The sequence below is a fragment of the Panthera tigris genome, chromosome F2 (assembly GCF_018350195.1).
Source record: "Panthera tigris isolate Pti1 chromosome F2, P.tigris_Pti1_mat1.1, whole genome shotgun sequence".
Lineage (NCBI taxonomy): Eukaryota > Metazoa > Chordata > Mammalia > Carnivora > Felidae > Panthera > Panthera tigris.
This window is the reverse complement of record NC_056676.1, coordinates 71,170,579-71,187,762: the sequence shown is the minus strand read 5'-3', so window position 1 is coordinate 71,187,762 and position 17,184 is coordinate 71,170,579. Positions and strand designations below refer to the sequence as shown.

Here is a 17,184-nt window from a genome sequence, read left to right as displayed (position 1 = left end):
GGAAACGAGGTACCGAACGGAGAGGTGCTCATGGCTGTGAACAGCATGGTTCAGTGGACGGAGCACAGGCCTGGGGCACAGGACGGGGTTGGGGTCATCTTGACTGTAGACTATCAGCCGCTATCTCAGGGCAGGTCGCTTGTCTCTGGACCTCGTTTCCCCATCTATAAGATGGGGATGAGTGAGATGATTCTCTCCGGTGGGGGTGGGGGTGGTCAGTTCTCGCCTGTGCTTATTACCTTGCTCTGTGCTCATCAGCAGTGGAAGCCTCGCCCTCGCGTCCCCCTGCATCCGTCCATGTCTCTTTGGCAGTTCTTCTCATGATTAATCTGTCTGTGTCTACTGCATAGCTCGATTATAAAAGTTAGGATTTGGCACTCCCAACTTGATACAGGTTGTCTGACCCATTTCTCAGAGACGCACAGGAGAATGGGGCGAGACGCATTTGGTTGTACGGAGGAGAGAGGCAAGGTCCCAGGGCAGGACGTGAGCCAGTCTCTGCACAGCTCCGGAACAAACTTGGGAGGTAAAGAGGTAGAGAGAAAGGAGGTTACGGGAAGCAAGGAAGTTCATGTGGACCAACACAGCTCTCTGAGGTAGGAGAACGCACAATTCATATATAACTTACTGTAAGGAGACCAGAAGCTTCAGAGGAATGCTCTCCTTCCAGGAGATTACTTCGGGCCCCCGTGTCAGATTTCCTCAATTACCTGTCCGTGTTTTCCTGCCACCTGGCCTACTTCCTTTGCAAACTCCAAAAAGCACTTATTTGCTCTGTTTTTCGTTCCTGCCAGACCACATATTTTGGTGACGCCTGAGAACTTCTGGAGGCCTTCAGGGCTCTCTCCTCTGCCATGGAGCCTTGGTGGGCAAGGAGTGTGCTCAGATGAAGTTCTTTGGGGTCAAGGCTGGATCAGAAGGGGTTCGGGTGGGCTCAGGAAAAAACCCAGCCTAGAAAAGAAAGACTCAAGTCAAATGAGGGAGGAAGGAGAGCTGGGGGTCCGTAAAGGAAAAAGGCAGAATCCATCAGGCAAGACAGATTTCAGAGAAGGGTCCTCCTGCAGGCAGACCGCCAGGATGCACAGCTCTGCCATGGAACACAGGGCAGATTTTCTCAGGGGCCTCATGAGCCTCACGACCTGAACTAGGACATGCTGGCCGAACCATTGGGGTGTTGAAATGAAGATGCTGGGAGCTGGCCCGCTTGCATGTTAGGGCAGAAGCCTGGAGATCTGCGACCAGGGAGCCAGCACCACATGCCAGTGCTGGTCTAAAAAAGGAGGGCTCTGGAGCACCCGGGCGGCTCAGTCGGTTGAGGTATCGACTTCGGCTCAGGTCATGATCTCACGGTTCCATGGGTTTGACCCCGCATTCGGCTCCCCGCTGTCAGGGCAGAGCTTGCTTCAGACCCTCTGTCCCCCACTGTGTCTGTCTCTCCCCCACTCACACACTCTCTCTCTCTCTCTCTCAAAAACAAATAAACATTAATAAAAATAAAAAATAAAAAAGGAGGCCTTTGAGGCAGCAGCCTAGAAAAGAAGCGACACTTTCAAAGTTTAGTCTCGGACAATCTCCCTAAAAAAATCACCCAGGATACTTGTAAAGGTGCAAGCATCCTTCTCTCTGGACCTATGAGATCCATGATCCTTATGTACACAGATGGTTCAGAACCAGACACGAACCTGGGAAGAGCAGCACAAAGTAGGTCTCTTCAGGACCGTGAGACAAAGGACAAGACTGGACTTGAACTCAAGGAGGTTTAGGGCCTGCAGCAGACTGCTGGCAGACAGTCTTTTGACCCGGAAGAGCTCTCTGTCTCAGCACCTTGGAAAGCACATGGCACAGGGCCTGCCCCTCACACTGGGTGCTCTGCGAGCATGTGATCCTCCGTGTGTGCAGGGCGGGCTGGGTGTTTGCATACTGGCCTGATTTCCAGCTATGCCCCGAGTTCCCGGGGCATTTCTGCAGTCCTCTAGCCCAGGGCCACCTTCCCTCAGCAGCTGTCCCACGTCCTTTGCCACCCCTGCCCCACACCCGTGCAGACCGGCGGTGCCCGCTCTCCGCAAACATCCCTGGCCTGCTTCCAAGACCCTGCAGTAGGCAGGCCTCCTGGTGAAGGACGGTGCTGCACGGAGAGGTGATCTTATCCTGCTCCTCAGCTGGGCCCAGCTGTTTCTAGCTTGGGAAGGACCTTCACTTCCAGGTCTCCATTTGTTCTGGGATAAACTCAATGCTTGCTTCAAGGTTTCTAGACCACCCAGGACTTCAGGCCCGTTGGAGGACGCCCTGGAAATGTTCTTGGCGCTGGGCGCCATCATGGGGAGGGGAAGCAAGGGCCAGTGGCAGTGGGAGGGCAGTGTCTGGAAAAAGCACGGGCCTTGGGCTGGGGTTTAGATCCTGGTCCGACTAGTGCTTCCCTTGGACACTGACCCTTGGGCATCAACCCAGCACCCCCATGGTGCACCCCTCTTTGTCCCTCTCGCTGCCCACCGAGAATTCACACTCTGGCTCCATGAGTCCCTTCTTGCTCTCCTTTGACAATGTTTAGGGTGGAATGAACGAACACTCAGCGCACACAAATCCCTTTTGTAGCTAGAGGTCGGGACAGGCATGGAGCGGGGGAAGGAGGCAGTGGGGGGCTTTCTCTTGTCTATGAGTGAAACACCTACAAGGCAGACTCTCTTGTTTGCTAGTATTGACCACTGACCACCTTTTATTGCAGAATTCCAGTATGTGATTTTGTAACAGAGGCTGCAGTTTTCTTCTTACCGAAACACCCTCCCAGGAAAAGGCCTGGAGAGCCAAAAGACCTCCCCAGTCTTCTGCAGCCTCTGGTGCAGTGTGGGCAGCCCACAGGTGACAGCCATGGCTGCGGTCGGTGGAAGGGATAGTAACAGTGGTATTTGCAGTGGGCATGTACCTTCCTTCTCGAGCATTCCAGAATAGGGTGAGGTGATGGTGAACTGGTGGGCGGATGACAGCGTGACCTTGGGCAGAGGACAGACTCTCGGCCAGGGGGTCTTTGACTCACAAGCAGGAGTGGGGAACATGGCTGGGTGGAGCCCAGATTATCAGTGGGTCATGGTAACAGAAACCAAAATACTATCTCTGGCAAGCCCGTGGTATCTCGGTTGTCAGTCCCAACCTCTAACAGCAGAGAAGTCAAGTAGTTAGAAATGGACAGTGGCCTGAATATAAGCGAACACCTTGAATCAAAGCACAGAAAAGCTAGAGCCTTTAATCAGCTGTTTGGGGGTAGGGGGAGGAGCATTGTGTTTTTAATGGAAAGAATGATACAATTGTTGAGTGCCTACTGCATAGTTTTGCAGCCAATACTTGAAATAATCATGTTTATCTTTATTTGAGAGATGGAATAATGAGGCTCAGAGAGGTTAAGTAACTTATCCAAAGACACACAGTAATGTATAGTGGCCGATTTCAAACCCCAGGCCCAGTGCTCTTTCAGCTTTATTATGCTGTCTTTCAAACAGATGCATTGTAAAGAAATAAACTTTTGTTTTTATTCAAATCTGTATTCATTTTCTACTGTTGCTGTGAAAAATTGTCATAAACTTAGTAGTTAATAACAGCATAAGTTTTTTTTCTCTTATAGTTAGTTCTGAAGGCCAGAAGTTCAAAATGAGTCTCAGTTGGCTAAAATCAAGGTGTTGCCAGGCTTCCATTTGCTTCTGGAGGCTTCCTTGCCTTTTCCAGCTTCTGGAGCTGTCCACATTCTTTGGCTCAGGGCCAAGGGGCACACCACAATACCTTCCTCCCTCCTTCCGTCATTGTTTCACCTGTCTGTGACTCTGACTCTTGTCTACCTTTTATAAGGACGGGATGATTGCACTGGGCCTACCTGATAATCATAATCCCTACCTTAGTCACATCTTCGAAGTATCTTTTGCCAATATGAAGTCCCAGATGCCAGGGTTGAGGACATGGATGTCTTTGGGACCATTATTCTGCCTGCCACAATATCCAAGGAAGGTTGTAAGTCTGTATGCTCTCAGGGTAATCTCCTCCCCTTTTAGAACCTGTAATCCATTCTGTTCGGTAGAGTTACCATGCTAGAATGAAGACCCTTAGCCACATGGTAATAATTGCTCACATTTATTAAATGTTTACCGTAAGTGTGGCACAGCTTTAAGCTCACCAGCTTTATGAAGTCAGTACCTGCATTTTTCAGGTGAGGAAAACAAAGACACAGAGAAGTTAAGCAGTCTGCCCCAAGTCACTCAAGAAGTGGCAGATGGGAACCCCGCTGTCTGGTGCCAGAGCCTGCGCCCCTCTGCACGAAGCTGCCTCCCATGGCTGTGAGCTCCCATGAGCCCGAGCCCGGTTGTTGTTTTCGCCAGGTGCGTCCATGTGGTGCCTGGCCAAGTAGGCACTAAATTAAACACATCGTATTAATGAAAGCATAAAACACCAAACACTGGTGATCTGGTAGTTTCTGTGAGTAGAATCATCAAGTGAGAGCAGAGATGAGAATTGGACATAGAGGGACTGGGGATCAGTCCCAAGAATTAACTAACTGGCGTTTTTGCTTACCTCACTAGTAAGGAGGAAATCACACCTTTTCTTTTACACCAGAAATTCCAATCATCTGAGCATTGTGCTTGACAGATTATGTGGTACAGAGCTCCCCTGAGGCTGAGGTCATGGTCATGACTCATGGATGTGCACTACAGGCTTGAGACCTGGCCCTTCAAATGGTGGGTGGGGAGGGTCCCCCGATCTCCTCTGTCTCTCCTTCTTGCCTTTGCCAGCTGTTTGTTGGGCGATGCCACTTCTGTCCTGCCCTCCTCCCTTGCTGGAGGCAGCTGTTAAGGCCACATCTGTTTACTTGGCTGTAGTCCTGACCCAAGAATCTTATTAGTCTCAGTGCTAATATGAAGCCAGCGCGGGGAGCTTAGGGCCCTCAGCTCACTCTCTGAGAACTCTCAGCCTCATGTACTCTGGGGCTCTCAGCAGGTGAGCTACAAGAAGAGAGAGAATAAAACACATCCCGTCTTCCATAATCAAAGGCTCAAATGTGACAGTGCTGCAGGGCTTGATCTTGGGTGTAAGCAGGTGGGTAGTCTCATATGTGGGGGTCATAGAATGTGGTAAGGGAAAATCTCTTGTTCCAAATAACTTATCCCAGTGGGATCTGGGAGGAACCTTTGCTTCCATGATAGGCTTTGCCTGGCCAGGGTCTTTTTTTTTTTTTTTTTTTTTTTTAAATCATTTACTCTCTGGGAAGATACAAAGTTTGAAGGTGCTAATTAATCATGCCCTTTTAATGATTCTAAGTCCAGAGCTTACTAAGAAGTGGAGAGATCACAGGCAGTTGGAGGCAACAAATCAACTTAATTACTATTAAGGACATTGTTGTAATGTCAACCCCAAATGCTCATCTGCTGGTGGCAAAGCCTGTGATCTTGTTTGGTGGACCTTGCTGGCAGAAGGGCTGGCCTGAGAGCTGGGAGTCCTGCTTTCCATACCAGTGCTCCTTACATACCAACTTGCCTTTTTGCCACAAAAAGGCTTAAATCACATTCTGTCCCACTTGCATTCGGACCCCTATATCCCCCGGGATTGTGTTTGATTCTTAATTCTTTGTGGCCATGGGGTGGTGGGAGGAGGGGAGGTGGGGGAGGAGGGGAAGGCGCTCCTGGGTTAGGCTGGTGCAAGGGTCTAGGCTCCTTTAAAAGCTTGTGCTCTATGGTGATATCATCATGGCCAGCAGGTGGTGATGTTACCACGTGCAGGAAGAGCTTTGGCCGGTGCGTTGAATGGCCACCACCTCCCTTTCCAGAAAAAAATTAAGCAAGCTAGTGTTTTTTGTTTTGTTTTCCTATTCTTTGAAAAATGGGGAGAGAACTTTATAAAAGGATGTATACTTCTAAGCTTTAGGTAGGATTTAAAATGGATTTGAAAGAAACCATATAACCCTTCTCAGGCTTATACTATCTTTCTGCTGGGTTCAACCATATCTACAGCCCCTCCCTCCTTCCTTCCCTCCCTTCTTCCCTTCTTCCTGTGTTGGCACTGCTTTATTTATTTAACGCATGGAATTTTAAAACAATCTAACATAAATTAGGAAAGATCGCATTTGTGCTTGTTAATTGCACATAAGATTCTATTTCAAAAAACTGCCTTAAAAAAAAAAAAGACTAGAAAGGACATATGCCAAAATGTTAACAGTGGTTTCCTCTGGAGGACTTTTTCTTTTTGCATTTCGTTGATTTTATTTTTAAATTTAGGGTATGACAAGATTGACTCATTTTGGTGTGCAGTTTCGTGAATTTTAGTGTTCATATAAATTTGTGTGACCACCGACTGGCTGCTTTCTCTGGTCTGTTCCCTCCCCAGGCCCTCACTGCCTGTCCCGGTTCTCCTACCTTTCTGCCCACTCCTTCCTGCACCCTCAGGAGACTTCTCCTCTAGATGCCTCTGAAATGCTGGTGTTTCAGCTTTTTTTCTTTCTTTTTTTTTTTTTTTAAATAGGAATTCTACCCTAGTGGCGATCTTCTCCACTCCTGTAGATTCTGCTAGGCACCTTCATTCTGTCTCCTGGGTTCTGTCTGTCTCCACTCCAGACCCGTTTGATCGCACACCTTTTGGACAACACTGCATGTCACAAAGTAAACTCCTTTTCTTTTCCTGTTGTCAGTGTGTCTCTTGCATCCCAAATCTGTTAATGGTGACCCTGGAAACCTGGCCTCCCAAGCTGGACTCCTCAGAGGCACTTCCGTGCTCTTTCCCATTGCCCACAACGTAAATGAACAGGCAGATCTCTGTGTGTTGTGTTTTAGATGTGTCCCTTGATCCAGTGCCTCACCTCCGTCCTCCTTGTACTTTGCCCTAATCACATCTTGCCTGGGTCACCTGGAAAATCCAAGTGGTCTCTTAATCTCTAGTTTCTGTTCTCTCCTGTCCCCAGCCTGGGCTGCAGCTAAAACACAGTCATCATCATTTCATTCCCATGTGTAAAACCCTTCCAGAGCCATGGCGTGGCATTCAAAGGCTTCCTGGTTACACCCAGAGCATTCACAATGCACCCCCCCTCCCCCCGTGAACCTCCCCCTTCCGTGAACCTTCCTCAGTCCCCTGTCTTCCTCTGCTGGCCTGGCCCACCTCCGAGCTTCAGCTCCACGGTGCTGGCTGGGATGCTCCACAACCACTCCCTTGCACATCCTTGTGCCAGACAGCCTCCCCTCTATCGTCAGTAGTTAGTTGAGAATTCCCTCTTCTGTGCAGCTGTTCTTGGCGCTCTCAGGAGGATGGAATTGTTCTTTTGGGTTGTCCTGCATGCTGACCATTGGGAGGTGGGAGTTATACCCCAGAAGAGATGGTCAGAATCTGAAGGACCTTGATCATAGGAGGAACAGTCAGAAAATAACAGAATGATATAGACCAAATGAGGCTCGAACTAGGAACTGGGGGGAAAACAAAGACCGGAGGGGTGATGGTGACAGCCATCACAGAACCCACACTGTTCATGAGCCAACGGCACTGTGTGATTCGTCTGATCTGTCTTCCCGTCAACCCAACGCATCTGTTTTTCAGATTAGGAAGGCAAAGTTCAAAGCCTTTGGGCAACGCGTCCCAAATAATACAGTTGGTGTTAGAGGCAGTTTTGTGTGAGTCCAAAACCTCGTGCTTTCCAGCGAAGGAGCTTTGCTCGCAGGGTGCCCCCGACTCTGCTCAGGAGGGAGCAGCTTCTGAGTCACAAGCACGTTATGCGTCCGCATAACCCTGAAAACCCTGCTCGTCAGACCGAGTGGTCATTTGCTACTGGCATGTGTTCTCCGTGGTTGCTGTCCTTCAAAAGAAGCCCCTTCAGTGCTAGCCCTCTAAAGTGCCCTGAGCCCAGAGGGTGTGAAAGCCGGCTCTGTGGGGCGAGGGTGGCGGCTTCCTCCTCGGCTTGGTCCAGTACCCAGATGGGAATAGGGAGCAGCGTAACGGGGTCCAGAAGCAAGACCATCTCCTGGTCCTTCTGAGTCCCTCCTGGCAAATGGTGTGGTTGCCAGAGCTCTGGGCCAATCCGTTTTCTGGTGCAAGACTGAAAAAACCAGGCCAGATCGAGAAGGACAGGAGGACAGAGAGTAGAAAACCGTCAGGAGTCCTGGACTCCAGCTTTCACCAGCTCTGTGGTTTGGGCAAATATCTTAACGTCTCTGGGCCTCAGAGGCCCTCCCGTTGAGTGCGGATCGTAACGCTTATCCAGCGTACCAGGCTTCGATGAGAAGGCCTGTTTGCCATCTGCAAATACCATGTCTGGTTCTCATCTGCGTCTTTCAGTTAGGAGACCACGTGCTAAGGGTGCATACCTCTTAGTAAGTACAGAGTTTGCTCTTTTAGGATCCTGACAACAGTACTCTCCTATATTTGGTAGTTAATGAATTCGTTCATGATTCGATCCACTTTTTTCAGTAACTATATTTTTTTAGTGTTTAGGTTTTTTTTTTTTAAATGTTTGTTTATTTTTGAGAGAGAGAGTGTGTGTGAGCTGGGGAGGGGCAGGGAGGGGGGAGAGAGGATAAGAAGTAGGCTCTGCACTGACAGCATGGAGCCTGATGTGGGGCTCAGACTCATGAACCATGAGATCATGACCTGAGCTGAAGTCAGATGCTTCACCAGCTGAGCCTCCCAGGCGCCCCTCAACAACTCTTTGTCGATCGCTTACCGTGTACCAGGCGGTGGTGATGGAAACAACGAAGAGCGGCCTCCATCACTGTGAGATTGGAGCGCTGCTGTGGGACACCGGCATCGCGGGGACATACACACGCGCCAGCGCAGGAGAGTTCGGAGAAGGAAAGTACCTGGGGGAAATGGGTGAGTGTTGGGAGAAGGGGCATGGGTTGGTGTGCGGGGGCTGGGCAAGGAAGGCGCCTCTGAGTGGGGGCATCTGGTCCCTGATGAGACCTGAGGATGAGTGGGCAGGCAAAGAGCAGGGACGGGGGTGGGGGACGTCCCAAGCGAATGTTAAGGTAGGTGTTTTCGATTTCACTCCAGGGAGATCAGTCCTGGAACAGCCATTTATTAAGAGTTTCACAGCATGTGCTCTGAAAGGAATTACAGGAGGGAAGCTCCTGGCCACAGGCGAGTGAGTGGGGAGCAGAGGTTTGCAAGTCATTACAGGAGCCCAGCGCGTCAATACAACTGATGTCAGGGTCCCCCAGGGGGCCCGGGTGGTGGGGAGGTCTCCGCCAAGAGGAGGGTCTTGGGGCCCTGTGCAGGAGCTGCCAATAACAAAGAGACCTCTATTCCCCTTGGCCTGCCCTCCACCCTGGCCCAGAGGCACAGCCGTTCACTCGACCCCTCCTTCTGCTGTGTCTGTGTAAAGACCCTCTCCAAGTACTTCACGGGCAGGAGGCGGCCAGGAACAGCTGGGGACTGTTGTTAGCTTCTGGCAACGTTCTGAAATTCCTTCCTTGTGGATCCTGTGCCTCTGAGCTGCTGGGGGCCCCTGACTTGACCTGAAGTTGAACTTAGCTAGAGGGTCCAGGGGTAGGAGCTGCCTCCGTGTCGGTCCTGATAGCAGCATGAAATCGCACAATCTTTCTGAGAAAGCCGAGGCTGCCTTGCTAGCCCTTCCTGGGACGGGAGGTCTATCGGAGGCCAGGTATTCTGCAAATCCATTCATGTTTTCCAAGGGCAGGATGGTGCCTGAGAGAGCCACCAGATAAGGCGATTGCTTTGGTTGACAAACATCCCGGGAGGCCCCGTACAAGATAGCAGCTCCCGGTGGGGATGAGGCAGAGAAGGGTGGCCTCAGATAAGCCGCTGGTTGAAGAGATTGGCTGCTTTCAAGGGTGGAGGGGCAAAACATCCGTTAATGGGTTTGTTCAAGGGCGAACTTTCCATTCACAGAACTGGAGAATGGGGAGTTGCAGCAGTTCTAGTCCTTTGCAACCCTTCTTTTTAAACACAAGTACAAAGAGCCCAGGAGAGAAGTAGTAACTTTTCTTAGATCACACAGCAAGTGAGGGATAAAGCTCTATAGAATTTGGAGCCTCTGCCATGGAATCCACTGTTTTTTTCCACTATACAACCTCTTAACCCCTGTGTCCCAGTACTTCGTGTTTCCCTCCTCTTATCTCTGTGTACATTTGTTTATTGACGAGTCCATCCACCCATCCATCCACGTGTCCGGTCATCCATCCATCCATCCATCCATCCATCCATATGTCCATGCATTCCTTTACGTGTTTGCTCGTCAACATTTATTAAGGATACAAAGACGGCCTTGACAGCTCCCAAAGGAACAGGTAACAACAGAGCAGATGCCCACAAGTGCAGAGAAGAGCAGCATGCAGGAGGCGAAGAGGGGGATTAAAATGGTGAGGACGTGAAGCCTCCTTGGGGAAGATGGCCTTTCAGCTAGCTGTGCCTGAAGGAGGGAAAGGATTGCGTTTGTTGAAGGAGGCAGATGCCTTGGCACTGTACCTCTAGAGGCAGCAGGAAGGGTGGATTGAAGAAGTGAAATGTTGGCACCAAAGAGATGACCTACCTAATAGTTCATCCAACAACCCAGCAATCCATGCTTCAGGTCTTTGGGAGCCAGCCTTGGTGTTGGGCACTGTGGAGATGTTGGGATCAAAAGGTCTCCTCTTTTCCATGAGGAACTTGCCATCTAATGAGGGAAGAAAACCAAGTGTAGTCAAAACAATAAAAGGCAAAGCTAACATTGACCTAGAGCTTCTGAGCCTGGGATTCTAGCCTTGCTCTGCCATTTACCTGCATGGTGTTTCAGGGCCTTGACTTCCTCAGCTGGGAAATGGTGACACTAGGTACACCATCCTGTCCTAGTAAATAGGAGAGGACAGTGTCCAGTTGTGAACCTATTTCCTATTAGTCACGTGACCATGAGAAGTCAGTGAATCACACCGCGGCTGCATTCTTCCTCTGTGACGTCAGCGGTTGGTTGGGGGGCAGGTAGGGAAGAAAAACCATGATGCCTGGAGAGTGAGACTGTCTGGGACAGCTGTAGGGGAGCCCCCAGTGCACTACCTGCAGAGAACAGAACTTTAACAATTCTTTGTCCCAGACCCCATAGCTCTGGCAGAATCAGGAAAAGTAATATATATGAAATCTCCTCGTAAGAGGAGATGCCCCTCGTGGATGCCGGGGGAACCGCATGTGGGCTTCTCCATGGAAAGTCTGCAGGCTCTTGAGGCCCAGTGTCTCCTCATGTCCTGTCTTTCTCCTTGTAGTAAGTTGCTGGACAGACCTCTCCCTGCACTACTGGATCCTTTCCCAGAGACATGCAGAACGTGACAGGCACAAATGCAGTGACAGACTGCCCTGGATTCTCTGGGGCAGGGGCAGCGTCAGACATTCTGCCTCGGTCCTCTTACGAGGACCTGTGAGGCTGTTTTGTGGGGCGGAAAATGGGTCCACCATAGGTTGAAGTTGCCACATCCAGCAACAAGTACTTTTCTTAACTCATTCCTCAATTCTGTTTTATCCGTTCTTCTCCATTGTTCTCACGTCCACCTTCACTTTTCCTGTTTCCCTGGACCTCCCACTTGGTTCATGCCTTCACCCATTCACACTTTGCTCTGGGCTCTGGCCTCCCCATTCCTCCTTCCCGTCCACCTTCCTCCCCACAGCTAAAGGATCCTTTCTGCCTCGATCACACACGTGCAACGGATGCAGAGATGGTTTCCAGCAGCTCTGGAAAACAGTATGGAGTTTCCTCAAAAACTAAAAATAGAACTACCCTACGACCCAGCAGTTGCACCACTAGGTATTTATCCAAGGGATACAGGTGTGCTGTTTCAGAGGGGCACGTGCACCCCAATGTTTATAGCAGCACTGTTGACAATAGCCAAATTGTGGAAAGAGCCCGAATGTCCATCGATGGATAAATGGATAAAGAAGATGTGGTATGTATATGTATATGTATATAGGTGGGTATATATATGTGTGTATATATATATATATATATATATATATATATATATATAGTGACACTAGGTACACCATCCTATAGTATATAGGTATATATACCCACCTATATACATATACATATACATATACATATACATATACATATACATATACATATACATATACATATACATACACACAATGAAATATTGCTCGGCAATCAAAAAGAATGAAATCTTGCCATTTGCAACTATGTGGATGGAACTGGAAGGTGTTATGCTAAGCGAAATTAGTCAGAGAAAGACAAATATCATATGACTTCATTCATATGAGGAATTAAGATACAAAGCAGATGAACATAAGGGAAGGAAAGCAAAAATAACATAAAAACAGGGAGGGAAACAAAATAGACTCATAAATACAGAGAACAAACAAGGTTGCTGGAAGGGTTGTGGGTGGGGGGATGGGCTAAATGGGGGACGGGGCCCTTGTGGGGATGAGCACTGGGTGTCATACAGAGGGGATGAATCACTGGAATCTACTCCTGAAATCATTATTGCACTGTATGCTGACTAGCTTGGATGTAAATTAAAAAGTAAATAAATAAATAAAAAAGGGAAAAAAAAGATGTGGAGGATTCCAAGGGTCAGGGAGGCTGCTGCTTCTTTCCTGCCTGGACTTTGTTCTTGAGGAGATATTATTCTCTGCTCTCACTTTGTTCGTATAAAGACAATTATTTCGGTGTAATTTTATTTTATTTTATTTTTTCTGCTGAAGGATCACGTGCACCTACTGTTCAAGACAATGCCCACCCCGAATCCAGCCTTTTCAGCTTGTCTACAGCAAACACACCACCAGTGTAATGTGGTGATTAAGACCATGGACTTTCAATCCAGAACATGTTCAAATCCTACCTCTGCCTCTTACCGGCTGTGTGGTCTTGGGCAGGTTACTTTACTTCTCTGTGCCTCTGTATTCTCAGCCATACATTGGGAATGATTATATTCCATACCTCACAGGGTTATTGTGAAGGTTAAAGGAGATGATACATGTAAAGTTCTTAGAATCTCACCTAGTGTAGCGAGTACTCAATTGATATTACCCATTCCAGGAATCTCCATCCCAGCTGAATTTCTCTGTTAATGGCTTTGAGTGTGCTTGTGACTTTCCTGCCTTTGATTTCAGATGCTCTTTTCACCTGCCTGGAATGATGTCTCCTCCCTTTTGCTTGTATGCAGATTCTCCTTGCCGTCTCTAGCTGAGCACGCTCAGGAAATGGCCAGGCCCAGGCCTCACACCCACTCTGGTTCCATGACTCAGCTACTGTGCGGGGCCGCCTGGCCTCTCTGGCTTCCAGCTTTCCCTCTTGAAGTGGAAATGTTTATGCAGACCTTGTGGAGTTGTCGAAGGTGAAATTCTCAAACTCTGGCAGGTAGTAGGTACTTAAGAAATGAGAGATGTTATCAAGCCAGATCTTACTAATCCTGCCTGCCTGGGTGTCCTCTCTGAACTCTTCTGGTAACTATAAATTCCACCATTTATCTGGTCACTCATTGACCATGTGGTGCTTTGTATCACCTTTTAAATGTTTTTCTTCTTCTGCTTGGAACTATTATCGGAATCTTTGGAATCTTACTGATGCTCAGCTTTCAAATACACACTACACCTAGTACCCTGTTCACTGCACTGGGTGTCCCTTGAGGGAAGACGCTGTGCAAACATTTCTTGTCTCCCTTTTTTTTTTTTTTTTTTTTTTTTTGAGAGAGAGAGAGTGTGTGAGCAGGGGAGAGAGGCAGAGGGAGACAGAGAGAGGAGAGAGAATCTTAAGCTGAGTGTGGAGCCCGATGTGGGGCTTGATCATGAGTTTTGGTTCATGACCTGAGCCGAAATCAAGAGTCGGATGCTCAACCAATGGAGCCACCCAGGCGCCCCTGCACGAATGTTTCTAATTTGACTGCAGTTCGTTGAGGCATCTTTCTGTGATGGCAGCCTTACGCTGGGCTTATGTTTTCCAGTGCTTCCTTGTCTTTTCGCTTTGGTATAGCAGCTGGTTGTGGCCCAGGGCTTTGGGGCCACAGCTCTCTCGTTAATGTTTATTTTTTTGCATTTACTTTTGTGTGGTAGACTCTTTGTCCCTGGCTTGGACTTTTCCTGGTGGTCCCATTGGCCGGCCGGCCCCTGGGTCCAGACAGATAAGGGCTCATTCTCAGAACCGGCTCGGTAATTGTTGGGTGCCTTTTCCCCTTTGCTTTCTTCTCCATGAAAACACCAGCCTTGTGATTGTGTTTCAAGAAACATGTCGATGGGCCTGTGCTCTGGATGTTTCCTCACCTGAGATAAGGTCTGGGTGTCAGCTCTAAGGAAGAAGAAAGGTACACTGGAGAGGAAGATTTCCCAGGCAGTGACACCACCTCGGGCAGCAGTAGCCTGAGACTGGACTGCCCAGGTGCAGGTGGAGACCAAGCCCACCCCCAGAGGAGGGGCAGCCGGGACCATCTGGGCGTCCCCTCCCACCCCAGGCATGGACTTGAGAGGCGCAGGGGCTGTCCTACCTGGAGAGGAGCCCCGGGGCCAGCAATGGCAGCACTCCAAGGCCTCACAGTGGGGTTGGGTGGTTGTGGCCGTGGCCGCTGGAGCAGACAGTCCGTGGATAAAGTCCAGAGTCTGAACATTCTGGTCCTGGCTCTCAGTCCCTCACTGAGGGATCCTGCACATTGGAGCTCAGTTTTCTGCCTGCAAAGGAAGTGTGCCATATCAGTAGTTCAAACACTTGTTTTTTAAAAACACATCAGAGTGCTTTAAATTTTTTTCTAAAGCAGAATCATATGCATATTCCAGGTTTACAGAGCAGATAAAAAGCAGGTCCGTGTGAAGGAGGTAGGACTCCCAGGATCCTGCCATTCCCTGCGCCCACATGCATCCTGCAAAGCTCATTCATGCAAACTTGGCTTCCCCAAGCACAGTTTGAACCTGCTAGACTAGTTAGTCTCAGTTGTCTGTGTGAGGTCATCCAGGCCACTGCTGGGGACTCTCCCCTTCCCATGGAGATGAAAAAGCAGGGTCTATGGACAGGGTGACGGCAGAATAGTCCCCCGTTATGACTTAATCACAAACCGATCAGAAAGGATGCTGGTCAGAGTACTGGTTGGATATAGTGACTTTGTGTGTTAGAAACACATAAGCTATTATATGAATTTTATTGTATTATATTAGTAGTAGTGTATTATGTAATGTATTTCAAAATACATTATTTCTGTCCCTTTCAGATTCATCTGAATAAAAACTGGGTACTATTATTTTGAACAGTGTCCACAGGAAATAGTAAATAACAAATAAACATCCCTAAATCAAAACACGGAAACCTTTATTCTGGATCTTTGGTAAGGTGACAGTGTCCAGGTGGGAGGGACAGAATGGGCAGGGACTTGAGTTGACTCTGAGCATGGTCAGGGCAAGAATAACACCAATCACACAATGAAGGACTTACTCCAAGATAGGATGGTTTCCATGCCCAGCAGCCCACGAAATAGGTATGTTTCCTAGGGCTACCTTCACAAGTTATCACAAATTTAGTGGCTTCAAGAAAACTCCAGAAATTTATTTTGTCACCATTCTTGAGGACAGAATCTGAAAAATAAGGTGCCAGCAGGACCATACTCTTGACAAAGGCTCTGGAGGGAGAATCATTGTTTCTTACAGATTCCGGTGGCTCTGGATATTTCTTGGCCTGTGACTATATAATCCCATCTTGGTCTTTGTCCTCATACAGACTTCTTCTCTTTTCCCTGTGTCTTCCTTCCTGGTATCTCTCATAAGATACTTGTTACTGGATTTAAGGTCCACCTGCGTAATCTGGGGTGATCTCAAGATCCTTAACTTGGTAACATCTGCAAAAACTCTTTTTCAATTAAAGTCACATCGATAGGTTCTGGGGGTTATAATGTGGACATATTTGGGGGGGGGAATTATTAACCTTGCTGTTAGATATGAGGAAACTGGGGTTCAATCCAGGGAGGTAATTTGCCCATAGCCACTCAACTGGTGGGTGGCGGGGCCAGGCTAGGACTCACCCTGAGGGCTGCATTGTGCTCTATGTGCTACAGAACGTTGTGGGATGTCAGGGAAGGGACCAGGCAGATGTAGGACCGTCCCTAACAATCCAGCTTGGAAGGCCTTGCTTCATGTACAGAGGGTGTTCAATGTCAGTCTGTTATTGAGATGGTTATTGATTTTGAGGCTTTGACCTGAGCTTCTCCGGGGTGGCAAACTGATGTGTCTGCCTCTGTATCCCTAGCACAGTGCTGCAAATGTTGGATACATGAGATTGAATGCCTGTGATAAGATGCTGCGCTCATATGTCTGTGTACATTTATAGTATCTACTATGTGTGGTTAGTGGTGGTGCATACACACCATGGAAAAGGCTGTGTGGGACCGGAGCTCGCTCCAACAGGCCCCATTCTTGCCTTACCCACAATCTACTCAAGGGCCTTCAGATCGGTCACTCTGCCTTGCTTTCCAAATATGTCAGGTGAGGTTAGTAATACTCTTCCTACAGATCTCACTGGATGTTTCTGTGTTTTTGTTGACTGGGGAGTCAGTGCGGGGGGCTTCTGTCTGAAGGCAGGAGGAAGTAAAAGATAAAATTTCCAAGCCCCTTCCAGCCCTAGGGTTTTAGGAAAAAATTTAATCATGTTTTACACCACCAGATGTAAGCACATATTGTAACTGCGGGGGCAACATGAAATTGAGGACAATCATGCTCTTTCACTTAGATGAGAGCAAGATGCACTCCGCTTAAACTGTGATTAGAAGGATGGAGGTCAGACAGAAATCCCTTTGTGATGTCAGGGGATCTGTTTCATGGGAACGGGGCCCGAGGCTGACTTCTCAGGGGGGCCATTTGGGAGCTGGGAGGACTGTGGTGTGCAGAGGCAGGAGTTAAGGGTGACGAAACATTTTGACATAAGGAGAACTTTCCAGAAGTTAAGGCTGAGAAACCTTGCGGTGGGTGGTTGGGAATTGAGACGGTCCCAGAATCAGCAAAACTGAGGCCAGATCCTTAATGCTCTTCCATTGATTTGGAGGTCTTTCTGTCTGGTAGGGGGATGGGAGGCCTCCTAGAGATCCAGCTTGTTTAGAGCTTGGACTTTGGAGTCGGACAGACTGGGTTAATTGCCTCCATTGTCGTGTACCAGTTGTTGACCTTGTATGAGTTCCTTAACCATCCCAGGTTCCTTGTGGTATGGGTACGCCCCCTCCAGAGCTTAAGTGTGAGCATTAGATGAGTCAGGGCCGGCGA

At 48.7% G+C, this 17,184-nt stretch overlaps 1 long non-coding RNA gene across 3 annotated transcripts; it reads right to left on the bottom strand.

The window, feature by feature from the left end:
• Positions 1–4,159: 4,159 nt before the first annotated feature.
• On the bottom strand, positions 4,160–10,866 carry LOC122235128. 3 transcript variants are annotated; one of them, XR_006213260.1, is made up of 5 exons: positions 10,729–10,866; positions 10,502–10,624; positions 10,228–10,381; positions 4,552–4,813; positions 4,210–4,390 (listed from the first exon to the last, which is right to left on the bottom strand). It is a non-coding gene; the product is annotated as an uncharacterized LOC122235128 (long non-coding RNA). The 3 variants fall into 3 exon arrangements; XR_006213261.1 differs by lacking the exons at positions 4,210–4,390; positions 4,552–4,813 and adding an exon at positions 4,160–4,176 and having other exon boundaries at positions 10,729–10,854; XR_006213259.1 differs by lacking the exons at positions 4,210–4,390; positions 4,552–4,813 and having other exon boundaries at positions 10,198–10,381; positions 10,729–10,853.
• Positions 10,867–17,184: the final 6,318 nt, after the last annotated feature.